This window comes from Rhipicephalus microplus, chromosome X (assembly GCF_043290135.1).
Source record: "Rhipicephalus microplus isolate Deutch F79 chromosome X, USDA_Rmic, whole genome shotgun sequence".
NCBI lineage: Eukaryota > Metazoa > Arthropoda > Arachnida > Ixodida > Ixodidae > Rhipicephalus > Rhipicephalus microplus.
Genome location: NC_134710.1, coordinates 444166081 through 444184809, shown reverse-complemented (window position 1 = coordinate 444184809; position 18729 = coordinate 444166081). Strand labels below are relative to the sequence as shown.

The 18729-nt window shown below is 41.2% G+C and overlaps 1 protein-coding gene and 1 long non-coding RNA gene across 8 annotated transcripts in view; one reads left to right on the top strand and one right to left on the bottom strand.

The window, feature by feature from the left end:
• The window catches only part of LOC142776614 (uncharacterized), a 52821-nt gene extending 40177 nt beyond the window's left edge, over positions 1-12644 (top strand). The window contains exon 3 of the long non-coding RNA XR_012887680.1: positions 10546-12644. This is a non-coding gene — a long non-coding RNA (uncharacterized LOC142776614). The remainder of the gene's footprint in view (positions 1-10545) is intronic.
• Positions 12645-15450: 2806 nt separating this feature from the next.
• LOC119184053 (uncharacterized) overlaps positions 15451-18729 on the bottom strand; it is a 52220-nt gene continuing 48941 nt past the window's right edge. For all 7 annotated transcript variants that reach the window (XR_012887676.1, XR_012887678.1, XR_012887675.1 and 4 more), the window contains one exon: positions 15451-15569. The gene's annotated coding sequence lies outside the window, so the exon portion shown is untranslated. The remainder of the gene's footprint in view (positions 15570-18729) is intronic.

Below are 18729 nucleotides of genomic sequence, written 5' to 3'. Positions count from 1 at the left end.
CTACTCTACACGCTGACGGCAAAACCATGCTACTTGGCCAGCGTCTCTGCATGAGAAACAGATGGGCCGGTTTTCAGGGGTGCACCATGGGTTGAAAACAGGGGCCACAGGTAGAGCGAAGTATTGCTGAGCTGAGCAAAGAGGCTGCAGTAGTGGACCATAGTTTCTTGGTGTACAGTTCGTAGACGAGGGAACAGGGGAAGGGAAGGTGGACCTAGGTGCGTATGACACAGGCAGAAAGAGTGGTCTTGGCTACGGTGTCAGTGTAAATAAGCGAAAGCTGTCACAGGAGCCGGTTGATGAGCAAGGAGTATAATGTCAGCCACTTGCTCTCGTATGACATGCCAGTTCTCGGGAGTCAAGAGCGACTCGGACGCCTAGGTGACTGACAGAAGAAACAGTTGGGGTGCGCCTTCTTCTTGAACAAATTGCTTGACTTGATCGAGAAACGATGGGTCGGAGGGGGCAGCACAGGAACTGATGCCGAATGCCAAAAGCGCGCCATGTGGTACGAGATCTCAGTGCGTTGAAATGCGTTGCTTCCATATTTCTTCGTAGCTGTTACAAATAGTCGCTACTTCGTTAATCATCTCGGGTCCTTTTTCAAGAGCATTTGGAAGGCATCATCCTCTATGCTCTTCATAATGTTCTTTATTTTCTCCTCTTAGGTCATGTTGGAGTTAATGCGATGGCAAATGTCCACTACATATTCAATGTAGTTGGTGAAGTTTTCAGCTCTTTGTGGAGCACAGGTGCGAAGCTCCTGCTCTGCCCAAAGCTTACGGATTGCAAAGTGTCCAAATACATCTTGGAGTATAGTATTGAGTGCCGCTCAGGCGAAAAACTCTGATTCATGCACGTGGAACCACGTATTGATGATTCCTGAGAGGTAGAAGCTGATGTAGTTTGAGCTTATCTGCTTCATTCCTCTTATTAGTCACACTGACTTTGTTGTACAATGACAACCAATTGTCGACGTCTCGATCTTCAGCTCCACTGAACATGGTAGGATCTTGTTGGCGTAACGTACCTGAACAGGTGACCGCAGGCGATGCCTATAGAGGCTTGCTCGGCCCAGTGTTTTCAGGCATGACAGGCACGGGGGAAGGGTCTGGTTTTGGAGTTCCAGGTCTGGAAATACCCAGCTCATCTACCAAATGTCACCAGGCGCTCTAGGTGACAAAGTGGTCAGATGGTAAAGTTGAGCAACGAGAAGTAACACAAAGGACAGCACCAGAACAGTGGTTTTATAACCAACCCGCTGGCCTCTTCTTCTCGAGCCACATCCCCAATGGCAATTTCTGTCCAGTACATTTATACTGATTTCAACCAGTTATGATCCTTATTAAATTTGTGAATACCCTAATGTTCACACTATCATATCTAGCCGTTAGCTTAATCGATTTCACCCGTTTTACATTTTAAAAATATTTATCAGGGTCTTTGGACAACTTCCACTGGCACAAGACAAGGTAGTCTGAAAGAGGGCATTGAGTGTCACTTGTTGCTTATGGCACTAATAGGTGAATGAATTCTTGTTATCAGGCTGCTTGCAAGGCAGGGCTAGATTACTTTGCTATTCTCTCGGCGACTACATGACATGATAACATTGTCTGATTCCAACTTCTTCATGGCAACACTGTCATGATCTTTAGGGTTGGTCCATGCGACAAACTAAGATAAGTTTGGCATAAAAGCACAAACTGTTTATCTACACCAAAAGCTGTCCTATTTCGCTGTCTCTTTTTCTTTGAACGCAATACTACATCATCTATTTAGCTATGCTCATTGGAGGGAGTTGAGGCCTCTCCCATGTTTTGCCACCCTACCTGGCCCTACGCCTTTTAAGGCCATGTTATTCCTACAAACCTTTTAATCTATCTGATCTGTCCATCTGACTTTCTGCCTTGCCCTAGCACACTTGGCTTCTTTTGGTATCTAATCTTTTACTCTTAATGATCAGTACTTATCTTGCCTTCTTGGTGCATGCACTACCAATGCCCATTTCTTGTTCTTGATTCCGAGTGAGACGTCTTACTCGAAATCAAGAACCGTTTGCTACTTGACTTACTTCGCTCTCTTTATGTCTATCTCTTTTCTCTACGTGGCATGCTGCATCTTCAATATAAGATGATCCCTTTTAGTAAGCCTCCAGGTTTCAGTCCTGTAAGTACCGGTGATATGCATATGTTATTTCTTTCTCTTGAAGTATAGCGGTAAACTACATCTCGCGATCTGAGAATGCCTGCCTAGAGTACTCAATCCCTTTCTTAATCATCTAGTTACTTCACAAGAGCACCGATTTTTTGTTGGGTGTGTTTTGCATAGAAGAGCACTTAAGCACACACAAATAATGAAAGAGGGAGTTGATCAGTACACAAGCATCGTTAAAGTGCTCGTGTCATAATTATCTTCTCCATGTTCTTGTTCAAGTGCGCTCTCAAGTGTTCTGCTAGTTACTTCAGACAAGTGGTTCAGATCTGCGGCCACTGTTTCAAGAGGACAAAGTTTAACTTAACAGACGAATTTCAAACCGTGATTATTGTATTGAATGGGAACAGCAGACCAGCAAATCAAGAAATCGGTGTACATATAACTCAAGCAGTCTTCAACACTATTGGAAGATAGCAGCGATTTGTAGTATTAGTGAGGCACTGGTAGAGGTAGAGGAGTGCTGTGCGTAGCTGGTTAACTCTATGATTACAACCACCGATACAACAGGTTGATCTTGCCTGATTCTGTCAACTTCATTGATAGCAACCTCAGCGTGCCCAAGGCTGCTGTCCACAATAATATTGAGATCGTGTGGTCTTTGCCACAGTCTAATGAATTGATTGTCTTTCATACTTTTGGTGTGGTATGTTAATGTGGTATGTGGGCCCGTTAGGTCCGACGTTTTGACACTGCTTGGCCTATTGAGGTGCTCCACTGCTCCCAAGGCACTCTGAGGATTACGTACAGTGTTGCTGTGTGGATCCTTCAGGAGGTGGACTGTGTTGGTCGTGCCTGTACTTGCTTTGAGGGGCTGCTGCATCATCAAAAGGCCTCGCTCTGCATCGCACCTGAATGTGCAATTCTAATCACCAGTGCGCAGCTACCTTCTTCTGCCGAGCCCTTGTAGACAATGACAGCTCAAATGATTTATTTTTTTTTTTTCGCATATCGGGTCACACCTCTTGGTCCTTTTGTATCTCACGTGTGGACTGTTACTCTTGTCGGCTCTTCCAAAGCACGACCTAAACACAGTTCAGTTAAGACTGCTCTCAAGAGAAGAGCTCTTTGAGCTTTTCAATGCACTGATAGTGTGAACAGTAATTATCATTATTGTGGAGCGACACGCATTCACTTCATCCTCTCCAGTTTCTGCCTTGCTCCCGCAACATGTGCATCGATTTGTCGGGTATTAAATACAAGAACTATGATAGCTGAGTCTTTCACGTGGCTAACAAATCGTGTAACATTATGTAACAACTAGTCACGGTACTGAAATTGCATAACTAGTCATGTGTATAAATATCATGCAATACTCATGGGACTGAAATCGCTCAACTAGTTATGCAACTAGAATAATGGAACTTTGTGTTACCAGTTGCTGGAGAAAAATCGCATAACATCACGTACCATCTAGTCACATGACTAAAAATTACGTAACATGCAGTCATGTGACTAAAACTGTGAAATATCACGTAATAGGTAGTGTTCCTGCCGTACACTGAGGTCACTGAAAGCACCATATTAGAGCACCAGCATGTGGGGACACAAGGTTTCTGATGTCACATTAATGTCATCAAAACATCACGTACAGGTTATTTCATTATTCACACACATAGATGTTTGTACCGCGTTGTTTTGCCATTGATAAAATTTGTCTTCAAAGCCGCGATAGTGGAGTCCCTGTTTTTTTTTTTGCTTTTTAGAACCTCTGTTCATGACATCATGGCCAAGCCATCCATGAATTATGTAACAGATAGTCATGTGACATGCTCTCACCTGCAACCATGTAACAACTAGCCACACGACCAAAATCACAACATCACGTGGCAGGCAGTCATGTGACATGTCCAACCTAGTCTGGTCATACTTAGTACGACTAGTAGAAACTTGGGGTCTCTACCAAAGGCTTGACATTACTAACAAAGCCTAGCTAGGTTGAACTCTAGCTCTGCTGATGGTTACAGCCTTGTGCCCCTAGTGCAAGCGATGCACTCCTGTATCCCAGCGTGTTCAGCGGACTCGATTGCAGCTCAGTAATCGGCAGTTATGTTGTTGCTGACAATGGCACAGCGACTGTTTTATTATGGGTATAAAAATTTACATTTGGACTGACCCATGCACTGCTCTTTGCATTATACAAAATAATATTGTACAAGGAAATGTTGAATGCTCCAATACAGTTCTCACCTCTCTGAAGCCTTATCGAATATGACATGCGTGGTGCTCTCCAATAGTAAACATCCAAAAAGAGAAAGTGCATGGGGTGTTCTTGCATAATTAAATTTGACAAAGTTAATTAATTAACCATGGTTGTACTAGGACCAGAGATACTTTTTTGGAGAGAAAGCTGTTACCAGATCACAAGTTCTGATTCCGACGCTGTAGTTGTCTGTCATTGCCAGTGTCTATAATGACTATCGCGTGAAATAAAAAGAAATAAGTATACTAAGGACAAAATAGGAATCGAACCCAGGCCCCCTGCATGGCAATCTAGTACTCTTACAACTGAGCTACACTGGTGCTGCTTGAAACTCTATTGCAAAATTCATGGTTCAACAAACAGCACATTACACAATTCTGCAATATTTAAGTATCCCCTCGGCAATCTGCATTCTCTTTTGAAGAAAGTGTTTGCTATTGTACAGTGTTACTTGCAATGTGGGCAGTATCGTGAGGGCACAATTTGTGAGCAGTTTATCTGATGCCTAAATCTGCCTTCTTGTGAGTTTTGTCTTTTTCTGAATCAAGAGCTACATCAAGTAAGGCTCACTGGTGAGCTCGGCAACTCAATTGGCATTCATGAGGACCTGCCCGACGAAAATTCATCCACAAGTGTTACCGTTTTCAACTGCTGGCATTTACCCAAGCAATTGCTTACAGTTTGTACCATGATACACAACACCATTACCAGCACAGTATCGCCATGCAAGGTTATCTGCATTTGTAGGTGCTTGCTTTGTCTCTACACCACGGGTCTAATGGCAGAGTCGGAGCAGACGATGGACTCTGCGAGCAAGCATGCGACTATGGCATAGAGTGATGCCCCTGGATATGTGATTGGAACAGAATACGTGCCACTGGGGCAAGGCAGAAAGGGAAGATTTATCTTTTCGAGTGATGAGTTGTCTAGAGTACTTCGCATACAGTTATTTTATTGGCTGCCAATTTCCTGCTTATACGCAGTAGTTTCAACATTTCTGTCACTATCCGATGAATCGCATGTGTGGGAAATTTTTTGACATGAAACTGTCGCTCTTGAGCAGCGCAAGCAATGCCACACGATTTGTCGACTCGATCATTCATGTGTCCACCATTACCACCAAAAGAAGAGACTACCGCGGTGCTCCCAAGTAGGCAAATGTGTTGAAGGAACTACGTTATGCCGAGTTTTGTTCCATTCTACAAATTTCGATGGGGTAGCTCCACAGTGACTCCCGCTCTGAATCTACTTTGGTTCTCTCCTTGGAACTCCTGACTTCCACCTTCACTCTGCCGTTGGTACACATATACCCTAAAAGTAACGAAAAATCTTGTTTTGACCATGCCATTGGAATTCAACACAAGCTTATGGCGTCGGACACCTTAAAGCATGGGTGTGTGCACGGGGGTGAGAAGGGGGGCAGTGGCATAGCCAGGAGGTGGCACACCAGGCTCGTGCCCCCGTCGCAATTTTTATTATTATTATTATTATTATTATTATTATTATTATTATTATTATTATTATTGTGGTGGCATACAGAGCCCAAAATGACACTCGACCACATCTGCCGGGCCTCCCTCACTTCAGTTGAGGGGTGTTCGTCCCCCCAAAAATTTCTGCCTACATTCCTGGGGGAGGGGAGGGTCTGGGATAAACCTTCACTTCTATCCCCCTGAAGGGAAACCCTGCGCATGCGTATTCCCTCTAGCCTATGTTTGCATGAATGAACTTCATCCAAGCAAAATGAAATTCTAGTAGTTGAAATGATGCCCAGGATCGGAAGCTCTGAAGCACCTCAACGGCGTCTATTCGAAATTTCAGCTTCTCAATGATGGCACAATTGCGGCAGTAAGTAGCGGTAAATGTCTCAATGCAACTCGTTGCACTGTAGATTGGCCATAGTGTGTTGCATAGTTGGCAACATACTGGGATAAAATGAAGGCATTCTTTCCAGCACATGCCACATTGTCAGGGATGACAAGAGAAGTGAAGAAAAGAGAGCAAGACAAGAAAAGGGTGAGATCCCAAAAGAGAAAAGCTGGGAGGGGAAGGACGAAGTGCACGCGGGGACACCATATTGGAGGAGTGCGCGCACGAGAAAAATGTTGGCACGATGGAGAAGAGGTTGGCGAGTGATAGTGGCAGCCTGTGTCCTGTCCCATGACTGCAATGCGTCGAAACTCGCCCGAGTTGCCACTTGGGCGAGCTACCGTCTTTGCGCTCTTGTCGTCCAGCTGGCGGGCGGTGCAGCGAGTGGCTGGGACAGGTCAGCGTCACGCTACCGACCTTCAACGGACCTGGGTTGGCAGACACCCGTTGGTGCCGTCAACGGCGCACGGGCCAGAGGGTCCTGGAACGTGACCGCAGGACCTGCCGGCACTAGTCCAACCACCGCATCAGAAATACATCCTCACACTTCGGAGCGTTTGTGGCAGGCCTTTCCACATCAGCAGGAACAAGTCCGGATGCACGTGGTGAGCTACGCTCAGGCGTCGGCGCGACTGATATTTGTCGTAAATGGCCGAAACCTTGCATATCGTTCGTCCTAGATACATTAGTTGCTGAGTTGGAGGATATGGACGCGCGTGGGACTTGGCTGTATAGGAATGGTACTATACTTTGCTCTGGGAACCTAGCTATTTATTGTTGGCTATATTTTCCTGCGTGTAATCTTTTATGTCTGTGTGTGTGTGTGTGTGTGTGTGCAACAAAGGTCGTGTTTTTGTGCCACACACCCTGTACCCCGCTTTATGTGTTAATCCCGCTGACTCAAACAAAACGCGCCCGGCGACCTCATGACACACATCTTTAGGCGAAAGTGGAAGACAAGCAATATTTATATTCATTGGCTTATAAAGCACAAAAAACAATCAACACAATGTTCTGTTTATAACTTCGATATTGCGAAATTCAGATGCACTACAAAAGTGCACTTCATGTAGAAGCGATATTGGTAAGCCAAGAAATTTCGCTTATTGGTAACCATTTGTTGCTTAGTTTTTTTTTTTTTTGAGGGGAAACCACCAAATCCTCGGGGACAATTAGTGTTCGAAGGAGGCATTGTCACAAATCCTAAGTGTTTAGTTTGTTGTCTTTTTGATTATGTGATGTTACTTTAAGCAGCTGGCTGTATTTCGTAGTTATCTTGCATCTCTTCAATCTTTGCTTAGAATCCAAAATAAGTTTATCTTTTCTATTGTGCACATGTGTGTGTTATCTCTGGGCTCTAGCATATTCACTTTGCAGAGATTCTATTATTTAGGGACTTGATGGGAGTGGTGCTAGCCGTGTTTTAATATCCATGTATTGCAAGCATCATTCATTATTCAGGGTACTGCTTCAATTGAGATAAACCTCAGAAAAGTGTCTTTTATTAGGTATTTCTCAAATTCTTTTTTATTCTTATCTTTCCTTGGTTATCTTTGGTTCCCCTTAAAGCATGGAGAAAGTAAAGTGATGAATCAATGTAGGCTGATAAATTATTTTATTGAAGCTCTATTATAAATAATCTTGGCATAATAGCTTTATTAACTTTAATAAAACGGAAAATGAAGGTTAAAGTTTCACTTTTAAATTACATGCCAAAATCTTAGCATGCAGATGCCAGCATGGCCTCGCTGCTTTCGAAGTGTTTCTTTATTTTTCTGCCTTGCTGGCTAAAAAGTACGCTGAAACTCCATGCACTTGCTTCTGGCCCTCTCATTGTTTCGCGCACTTAGTTTTCACTGATTAAGGACTGTGTAGGCTTATTATAGGTGCCGCCCAAATGTATGACGTTGTAGCGAGCGAGGGTTGGAATTACGAGGTAGCATTGTAATTTTGGCATTACGTTTCCAGATTTCCTCCTTTACCAAGCATATTTTCAATGCCATTGTTGTGACTTCGTAATTTCAGCATCACCACTGAAGAAGTAGAAATTTATATTTCTGTTGCCACCATTTATGCTATTCAGAGTGGCATAGTTTTTGTTATAGCATTATTTTAGAGTATGCTTGCATGTGTAAAGATATGTAAAAAATATCTTTATACAGTTGCAAGGAAGTTGAAAGTGAGAGATAGCGTTAAATGTATATTTTTGGTAACTGCAAACGTAATTAAACAACCTGGCATTGTTTCAATCGCAGATGTGCACAGAGTAAATCTAAAAGGCAGATCGGTGCCGCTTTGGCTCTTAAATTGCCCTCATGACTTCTTTACTGAGAAATTTATTAATAGGCGTCAGTCTCAATCAATTTCCTTGCCATTTCAAATTATGGCTGCAGGGGCTGAGTTTTGATAAGGATGAAACACTTGGGACATCATTTAATCATGAACTATGTTAGCAGCTATTATAAGCATTACAAATAGATCACTTAGCTCTAAATTGTTGCTGTGCATTCCAAAGCACTGTACATTTTCTCATATCTAGTTTTATCACTGTCTTTTAAAAGTACAGCATTTGACCTTTTTTGATGAAATCACTAGTGTGCCGGTGTTTTGGTTGACTAAATCAGTTCAGTTTTTTTAGGATGCTAATTTCTTGTGATTACTTATTTGAATGTTTATTCTAGGGATGTATGAAATCATATTAATTTCAGGCACTTTCAAGCTGTATGGTGCAGCTTTGCACCTGAAAGACCACAAATAATTTCAATGAAAAATTGATCTCATTTGCTTTTATTGAATTCTCAAATGGAGCCTGAATGATGTTCATTATTTGTTTTGATTGAATGTGGTTTCTATGACAAATTGTTACCATTGCATTTATGATACAAGTGCTGTGATCCATCACTTTTTTTTATTTCTACATCAATTCAGCTATAGTTTGTCAGTGTTGCAGTCACTGCATGACTTCTTTTTTCAATTATCGATCGCAAGAAAGGGGAACTTATCGAGAGCAAGAAAGGGGAACTGACAACCACCACTTTGTAGCATGTAGCCTCAAGGCCATATGGATTTCTCAGAAAGAAAGAGTCTCAATTGCCAAAAAATTTATTTCATTCCCAGATCGGGACACTAGGAGAAGCACCCCGACAACATTAATTAGGTCCCTTGAGAACTGTTCATGTCGTTTGATTTTACAAACCTTGTTTATAATTGCTGAAGGCAATGAGGCTGTTGTGCATCATTAAGTACAAATAGCATTTCACCTCATTGACTAACATTTTCATACATATTCAGTAGAGTTGTGATAATTTCAAGTTGGCCAGTGCATGTATATGACACCAATAATGAGTTTAATGGTGGTCTTCATAACGTTCCAACTTCATTGCCATGTTGCATATTTTGTATTTGCCCAGGATTGTGTTATAATTAAAAGTGGAGTTCATAATGTGTTGTTATGGCTGACATTTGAGTGTGACACCTTTCTTCTTTTTTTCCTAAAAAAATTTTACATTTTTTCAGGTTGTTGTATTTTTACAAAACTTAATTTTATATTCTAGTAATGTTTGTATGCTTAATAGTTTCGACAATTGGCAATATTTTCGTTCCCTTCTTTTTTTTTCTCTAGGCTGCCAAATATCAAGAATACTCTGATTCCACTTTTAGATGGGGAACACTATGTAGTGTATCCCTGATGCCTACCTTTTGCTGAATTTGTGATATTACTTTCTTGGAAATGGGTGTATATTGCAATTACCTTGCATCTTTGCACCAGATCCTTTTTGTGGTTTTCTTTGTAAACAACCTAATTTTATCTTTTTTTGTTTTGCTCATCAGTTTTATCTCTATAGGTTGTAGCTAATTCGGAGCTAGGTTAACTGCCACACGCAGGTGGACATTAATAAACGTCGATCTGAGTTTTCCAATTCAGGATCAGCCTCTTCAATGACCATATATCGAGCAAGTGTATGAGGTTCACCTGCCATTCCTTGTTTCATAAATTACCCTTAAAGCATTTTCAAAAAATATTTAGTGTTGAAGAGCATTAGTCTCATTTTGTTTCTTTGGTCTCTTATAATTAGAGCTAGTCACTAGATTTAAATAAGGGTCAAATTCTGAAACACTTGTTGGATTTAAGTGTATATATAAGGACCCTAGGTAGGTCTAAGTTTACCCACATTTTTTAACTTAGACGTGGCATAACTGTATAGTGACTAGTAAAACTCCATAATTTAAATGGAGTCACCTATCTTGTTTCCTTTGTGCAGCAATGATGGCCAGCATTGCAGCTACTACAGATGGTGGGAAGAAGCCACGTCAGCGGGGCTGCCACCAGTGTTACATGTGCGACTATAGCACTTGTTATATAGGTAACCTAAGCAAACATATTCTGGTTCAGACTGGTGAGCGGCATTATAAATGCCACCTATGCCCCCAGAACTTCACACAGTTGGGTGCACTGAAAAGCCACCTGCTCACTCATATAGGCAAACGACCATTTCAGTGCCCTTTATACCATCAGAAGTTCCGGTGCAAAGACCACCTCAAGAGACATCAGCAAGGTCAGCATGAATGTCAGTGACCATTCAAGAACAACTGTCCTGTTGGATCCTTTTTTGTTGTTATCGTAAAAGAACGTTTTACTGATTTTCGGGAGCTTTGTAGCATTGCCGATCTGCGTAGGGCTACAAAGAACACATGTGGGGCAGTCCTTGCACTGCTTCAGTATTGTCGCCAGGGCATCAAGGTGCCCGCAATGAAATTCTTTGACCACATTAGATATCCTTCTTAATTGCCTCCTCTTGCAGAGTTCTTAATCGATCATTCAACCAGAATGTGTGCTACGAGCATATGCTCTCCAAAAAAGTTAGGTTCATGATGTTTAGCTCGCACTCCTCTACATGGTCAACTTCAAATCCTTTGTTGGCCGATTACTGTAGCATACTGGAAATTGGTTTTGTAGAATCTCACAAAGAGGTGGAAAGAGCAAGAAAGGGGAACTGACAACCACCTCTTTGTAGCGTGTAGCCTCAAGGCCATAAGGATTTCTCAGAAAGAAAGAGTCTCAATTGCCAAAAATTTATTTCATTCCCGGATCGGGACACTAGGAGAGGCACCGACTCTCAAGTGAACATTTTATTGAAGAAAAGAAGCATATGTAGATACAGGAAAGCATTAAAAAGATTGGGTTACAATTCTAATCATGTGCGCGACGTGAAATAGTGGATTTTCTTGTCTAACAGATCAAGTGGCGAAATGCACGCACATTGCTTGGCTCTCTGGCAGAGAGCAAAGGCCTCGTACATCTCTCTTGGATCCCTTTGACGAAAGTTGACAAGGACCCATACAAGTTTTTCATGCACGCCTTTCATGAGAAACTTGTATGGGATTCCTTTTGGCTTGGGTACTACATATGGGTCGTTTTTAATTTCTTAAGATTTCTGCATATATGAACTTTTCTTTGTATTAAGAAACGTTGTCATGAGCTTGAGAAAGGTTGTTGCATATTATTTTTTTTAAAGTGCTTGTATGCTTGCTGGTGAAAGACCTCTTTGTCTAGAGTCACAGAAAGACTTCAGTGCTTTCTTGTGTGTGAGCTTACAGGAAGGAGTCGGTGTTTCCAAAGGACTGCAAGTTGATGGCTGTGCAAATTGAGGCACCAGTTTGAGTGTGAATGGGGGTATTTTTCATGCTCCTTGAGCTTTCATTGAAGTTAATGTTGAAATGCAGTTGATGCCTCCCATCATCTTGTATAATATTTCTCATGGTACTTTTATTAGAAACACATCAGAACACTGACCTGCCATTTGTTGTTCATTTAAGATTTGTATTTCTCATGGAACAACACAGTAGTTTGGTCACACTTGCACAAAATTCTGGTGAGGACAGAACGAAATCAAAATCTCAATAAGAATTGCACTTCATTGCACCTTAGGATGCCCAGTTTTAACAGTGCTTTCACAACACTCATACGAGTTCATTCAACCTAGCTTGTGACAGACTTATTGCCTGCCTAATGACATCCAGTAGATTGCAGCGTAGTTTCCCATAAGCACACACAGGGAATGCTTGTCCCATTGTAACAGATACTAAAATACATGGCACTTAGCCAGCATGGCAATTATTGGTAGTAGTAGAAAGATTTGTCTAGACTTTGTCTTTTCGCTCTGCTTGGTTTCTTGTGGCTGCATTCACTCAGTTGCAAGACTAAATTCAACGCAGAGGTTACACTTCACCTTGACCTTTGCCGGCTCACTAATTTAAATCTACTCATTAAGTTCACAACGATCCATTGTTTTATCTGAAACAAATTCTAAAGCACAACAATAAACGAAGCCACAAGTGTGTTTGAAGCCGCCGGCACAAAGGCTGAGCAAGTCCGTGTACTACCCATCAGTCTCGTGGTGACTCAACGATCGTAGCACCATATTTTCCTTTATTAAGTATTGTAGGAAGCTGTGATTTGCAGTGCTGATCAGACTCAAGTAAGCCTTCTTACAATGAGAATATTCATCTCTAGAATTGCATTTTGACATTGACTGCTCATTAGCTTGAGATATATGTGAATTCACATCAATGTGATTGCATTCTATGAGTGTCTATCTTTTTCTTTTGTTTTTGCACAGGAGTTGTATTGCGACAGTGTTGTGGGTCAATATTTGGTAAAATAATATACAGATATATAATTCTTGGATGTGCAGCTATTGTGAAAATTGAAGCAAAAAGTGCACTAATTTTTACAGTTCTGAAATATTGTATTTACCCAAAAAATAACGAAGTGCGCATTGTACGTGTACCTCTTGTGGCATTTCAACTTATGCAAATGTGGGAAATTCGAAGGGAGATGACAATATATTCAGATGCAACCATTTAGGTTTCTTTCTATTCTTGTGGTCGCTGCAGTGTTTTGTGCAACATATATGTGATGCTCTTGAGACAACATCCCTGTTGGCTTCAACTGTGGTGTTGTTGGCCATATTGCATGCTTTTAACTGAGAGTTCCAGCTCCTTGTGCGATTTTCGAGCCACCTCAAAGGCAATGTGCTGTGGAGGCTGTTTGACATATATTGATGCTCATACACTCATTGGTGGTCACCTAAGTGTCATTGAGAATTCACTGTCAGGGTAAACTGATTAGTGTAGTTCCAGCTGCAGGAACTGAATATTCTATAACGTTCTCAAGGCTTCAATTTCAGCTGCTAGGTGTTGTTCATGTTGCAGTTGCCACAATAGCACATGTTATACTGGGGTTACCGTTTCTTTCATTTACAAGAATATTTGCTGTAAGCTAGAAAAAGTGACTACCTGTATTTCTGACGTGATGCCTTCTATTCTAGTACGCAGCATATATCTCTGGCTGTGTGTACAGCATGTGGTCATCCTAGACCTACCGTACGTCATAGTTTTTTCTGCTGCCAACACATTCTCATGACCTTCTTAGTTGAAATTTCCTGTCGCATCATAACACTCATTGACTGCTCTGAGAATAAAGTTTTGCTTTTCCCTTGTAACTTTTTATTTTTATTTGCTGGCCCTTTTTTTGTGACTCTCTCACTCATCGTTGATACAATCTCTCTAACATGGCAGTTGTTACCATGTCGTGATGCTGTTTTAGTGTTTGCACCATGTGGCATGTTTGTTCAGGGCAAGTCTCTTTACTGTTGGACTGTGTAAACCAATGTGCTGCTCACCAACCTGTGCCTGTACACAGCACATTCACTGATTGCGACAGTGTTTGTTGTCGTTAACCCTTTACGGTCTGTTGTCGGGCCCACCTGACATTGCAGCGCGGCCATAGCAATTCGTGGTCGGGCATTGCTGGACAAATTTTTTTCATAATTAGTTCACGCATATTTTTGCAGTACATGTATATAAAAGTAAGTAAGCTTATTTTGCTTGAGCTCCGAGTCTGTTACTTCTACACCAGACTAGACGATAGGGCGGTAAAGGTTTTGGACCACGAAGCGCTAAAGGATAATTGACACAAAAATTTGACGTCTTAGTTTTTAGGTTGCTATATTTAGCTAGCAACTGACTTATCACAGCTGAAAACTTCGTTTGTTTGAGCATACAATGGCGAATTATTATGGCACCCAGTTATAACTTTGGTTTTCAGAGAGCACTTAGAGAGGGTGGGACTTGGTGTAGTTTTTGTTTAAACACTTCTGGCCTTTTGTGTACACAATGCAGTGATACACTCGCCTCACATATCGTGTACATGTGAGCACCACGTTAACAACGGCAGGATGGCATGTGCAAGGAGCATGGCATCCAACATGCACTCGTGTTTAAATTGGAACCAAGTTGGACTTTACATCGTGAAAGGGTCCATGTTGTATACACTTAAGTGGCACTGATCACTTTAAAATGAATTTTAAATATGTTGTAGGGAATGCTGGTCACAGATATTTTGTAGATGACATGTGTGCGTTCACAAAAATCTATCCCACTAGTCGTCTCACCTTCAAGATTTTGTCAGTACTCCTTTAATGACATATCGTCTAGCACTGCAGTGACTGTCAGCAAGACTCAATCATCCTCGCTAACAATCGCGGCATGACCCTTTGTCTTGATCTTCCATGTGCTCATGCAGGGGCTCATTTGCTCGGTCATAGAGCTGATAAGTTATGCATTTCAATGATAAAGTTAATTGGAATGTCTCTTTCTTATAAAATTCTTGGCACAATCGAAATCTCTAAAAAATATGATATACATTAGATTTTGATGTTTAGGTGCTCAGAGGTACTAGAATTAATGTTTATTTTCTCTACTGTATGCATGAACAGTAAGTACATCTTCGATTAGGTAACTTATTATGACAATAGAAAATGGTGCTGGTTGTATTTGTAGGGTTTCTTGTCTTTTCAGAACCATGCTTGATTTCACTTAGTAAACAGTTCCGCCTATTTTGTCTGTGCAATCACAGCTGTGCTAATGAATGTTATTTCAATTTTTTCAAGCTAAATTTTAAGAAAATTGGGTTTTATTGTAAAACTAGTATTTTACAGCACTGTAATATTGGTGTTTGTATTGTGTGTATCTCATTTTGTCTATCTGTGTTCTCAAAAACTTAAATTTTGCAGTGACAATTGATAAGTTTTCTCATTCGTAGCAAAATTTGCTGTCATATTTTTCATAATGAGTGGCGGTAAATGTTTTGATAACATGGTATGTTGCAGGAGGGGGTGAGGATTGAACTTTATTCGCAGAAACCAGCAAGTTGGGGTGGCTGGGCCTGGGCCTTCCATGAGGGGGACACCCTGTGCTTCCCTGACGTCACCACATGAGCGTGCTGGAAAAAGGCAAATTTTTTTACAGCATGCACGCAAAACTTACAACCGAAGACTTGAAGACAGAGAGCCTTTGTATTAAGGGGCTCTCAAGGAAAAAAAGACTTCACACATTTAGTGTGATGAATTTCATCGAAGTTGTCTGATGTCAGTGGCAATTGGAGTTAGACTAGAAAATGTGGAAGCATGTTTTGGCAGCTGGACTCCTCTGGAGAACGTTGGTCAACGAATGGTGGCTACGGATAAGCCAGCAATGGCTTACCGTACATTCACGGCTCCATTGCACGGCCCAATCCTTGCAGTACAAATGCTCAGATTTAAGCATTGAAGTCATTTAAATGTACACATCTCATTTAAAGACCAGCTGAAAAAATATTTTAATTTCAGATTTTTCATGAACAAATTGTTTAGCATTGGCCAATGGGATGAACATGAGCTGTGCGCAAAAGGAAAATAAATGCCGGTGCTTTAAGCAGTGCTCAGAACAGCTCTAAAAGTACACAGCTAGCTTATATGTCTACCAGGTTGATTTGTACAGATGTAATCACTTTACACATGTATTGGACTAATCAATCCCATATTGAGGCTTTATGGTTACATTGGCATGACGGTGAAAAGTAGAGCAGTCTAAAGCTAGTAGGCCAACCTGTGCTAGTAGGCATGAACATGAATTAGTTGGCAAACCTGTGCCGTATACGCACATATGTACGACGACAATCACAATGATGGCTATAAAAATGCTTGTCAAACGGTAAGTTTTATGCCTAGAAAATTTTCTGCCCTTTATGCACTCGTCATTGTACATTGCAGGGTAATCAGTGGTGCTTCAATGAGTTCTAGAAAATACACAGCAACACCACTGTCCTCTGATAGCACTGCAAAAGGTACCAAAGGAAGCAGGTTAGCATGGTCTTTGTCAGGTTGGCCTTCTAGATTGGCATAGTGGAAAACACCTCTTATTTTTGTACCACGTAAGTGCTGCTCGTGGTGCATGAAAAATAATTCTACTCCTTTTGCGTGGGCTACAATTCTGCTGAGCTAACCTGTTGCTTTCTTCATTGTACACGGAATACAAAATTATTTGTTAAATTTTCTGACACGATATTTCGTTAGCAAAGCAGAATGTGTCCAAATCACATGGTTGCAACTCTATCAAAGTGTGTATAAACAGTGTTAGATCAGGATCTGGGTGTGAAGCCTTTGAGTGTTTTGAAGTTTTAGGCAAAAATGAGAAGACCCTGTACTGAAAAAGATAGCTTTTAAAATTAAAGCTGTAATGTTAAAGCAAAAGTGATATGATGAGGAATCATAGTTTACCGAAATTCCTGTGGTATGTGCTGTGAAACGAAAATAGCTACTAGCGTGAAGACTGTAATTGTGACTACGTAGCTGGCTCGAAATTTAAGTGCAATACAGAATTGTAGGCCTAATATTTATGCCTGTTCGTAATTTTTCCTCCCTCTTTCTTTTCTTCACAGGTTTGTCACCAAATATCAAGAGAGACTGATGTCAGTGTTTGATGAGAAACCTTTCATCGTGAACTCCTGCTGCCTAGATTTTTTTTTCATTGTAACATTATTTTTTCCAAGCGGTTGCATGTCTTAATAGTCTTGCATACTTGTGCCTGATCCCTTTTGTGGTTTTCTTTCTATGCAGCAGTATTTCATCTTTTCTGTTATTCTCTTGTACTATTTGTTCTCTCTATGGGTTGTAGCATCACTATTTCTTTGTGCCTTTTTGTTATTACTTTGTTATTACTTTGTTATTACTGTGTTCTGCTAAGGTGCTCCTAAAGAGTGAAGTTCATAGCATTCGCTGATCTACGTATTTCAAGCATTACTTAACAACAATATAACTACTGAAAATGAGAAAAATCAATGAAAATTGTCTTTTAGCAAACGCTGCCCGAATTTCGTCTTCTTTGTATTATTTATTCGCTTTGGCCTTTGGTTGTAGACATGCCAGGCCATGTTCAGGTTTTTTCCATGTGAACTAAAGTAGTTTTGGGTATCCACTAGTTGTTGGTTCATCAGTGAACACTCGGAGAAGGCCACTCGCGATGTAATTAGTGACAGCTAGAGACGGTTCACATTAACAATGATAGATGAATTGTCATTTAGCAAAGCTGACCGCGATTTCAGGTACATGCAGGGAGTAGAGTTTGCAAGCTCGGTTAACAGTGTTGACATCATGATAACGTGCATTTTGGCAGGGCTAGTTTGCAGATGCTGAGCAACAAAAGCGTCAAATATGTTATGTATGTTTGCTGGCACAGGGGTGCAGAGAGTGTTGAGAATGCGTGCCTCGGAAACGAAAAGCGTCTCTTTTGCGATGGATCGAAATTAGATTAATATGTCTTCATTGCTATTAGTTTTTATGAAAGTAGAGCTGCCACGACAGCTAGTATTACTAGTTAGAATATTTCATTATAGCTATATGGCCCTTACTTTATGGATACCTATTGTATGGTTAGCTAAAATGAACCTATATGTCGTTGACCTGGTCCTCCTAGCAATTGCATTGAGGTAATCTCTGAGGTTTACCAGCTACGCGTTGTTTCTCATTTTGCCTTCAGCAGACTTTCAGGAACTTCTATTCATCAGCATAAATTTCATAAAATTTGTGTGGCATTTCATAATTGACTGCAATTTCTAGATCTCAAAAGGGGAAAATGCAAAAACTGTTTAAAATTTAGATGCGTGCACTAAGGACTCCTAGGTAGTTTTGAATCATTCTACACTTTTTTAGTATGCCATAAGCTGTAAGCGTTGAGTGCTGTTGTTGTGCGGAACTGCATAATTTAACGGGCCCCTTCAACACTTTTTTGGCATAGTCAGAAAACGCTGCCAATCGACGGTCGAGGGTCCAGAGAACACGCAGGCCAAATACTATAGAGCAGCATGTGGCCTCGAATTAACAATAAATTTTGAGTTGGCTAAATATCGCTTTCTATTCTCACAACAACAGACACTGCAGGTTCAAAATTACTACGTCCCAGGCCTGGTATCAGCCATTGGACGATTTGAGTTTCGCCTGCTCGGTCATTACTGGGCCCGCCGCGGGAGGCTGTGACTTGTCCACCCGTACATGCAACTGTGACTTGTCCATCCGTGCATGCAATCGCACTGAAAAGGCCTACATTTGAAGAAAAAAAGAAAAAAA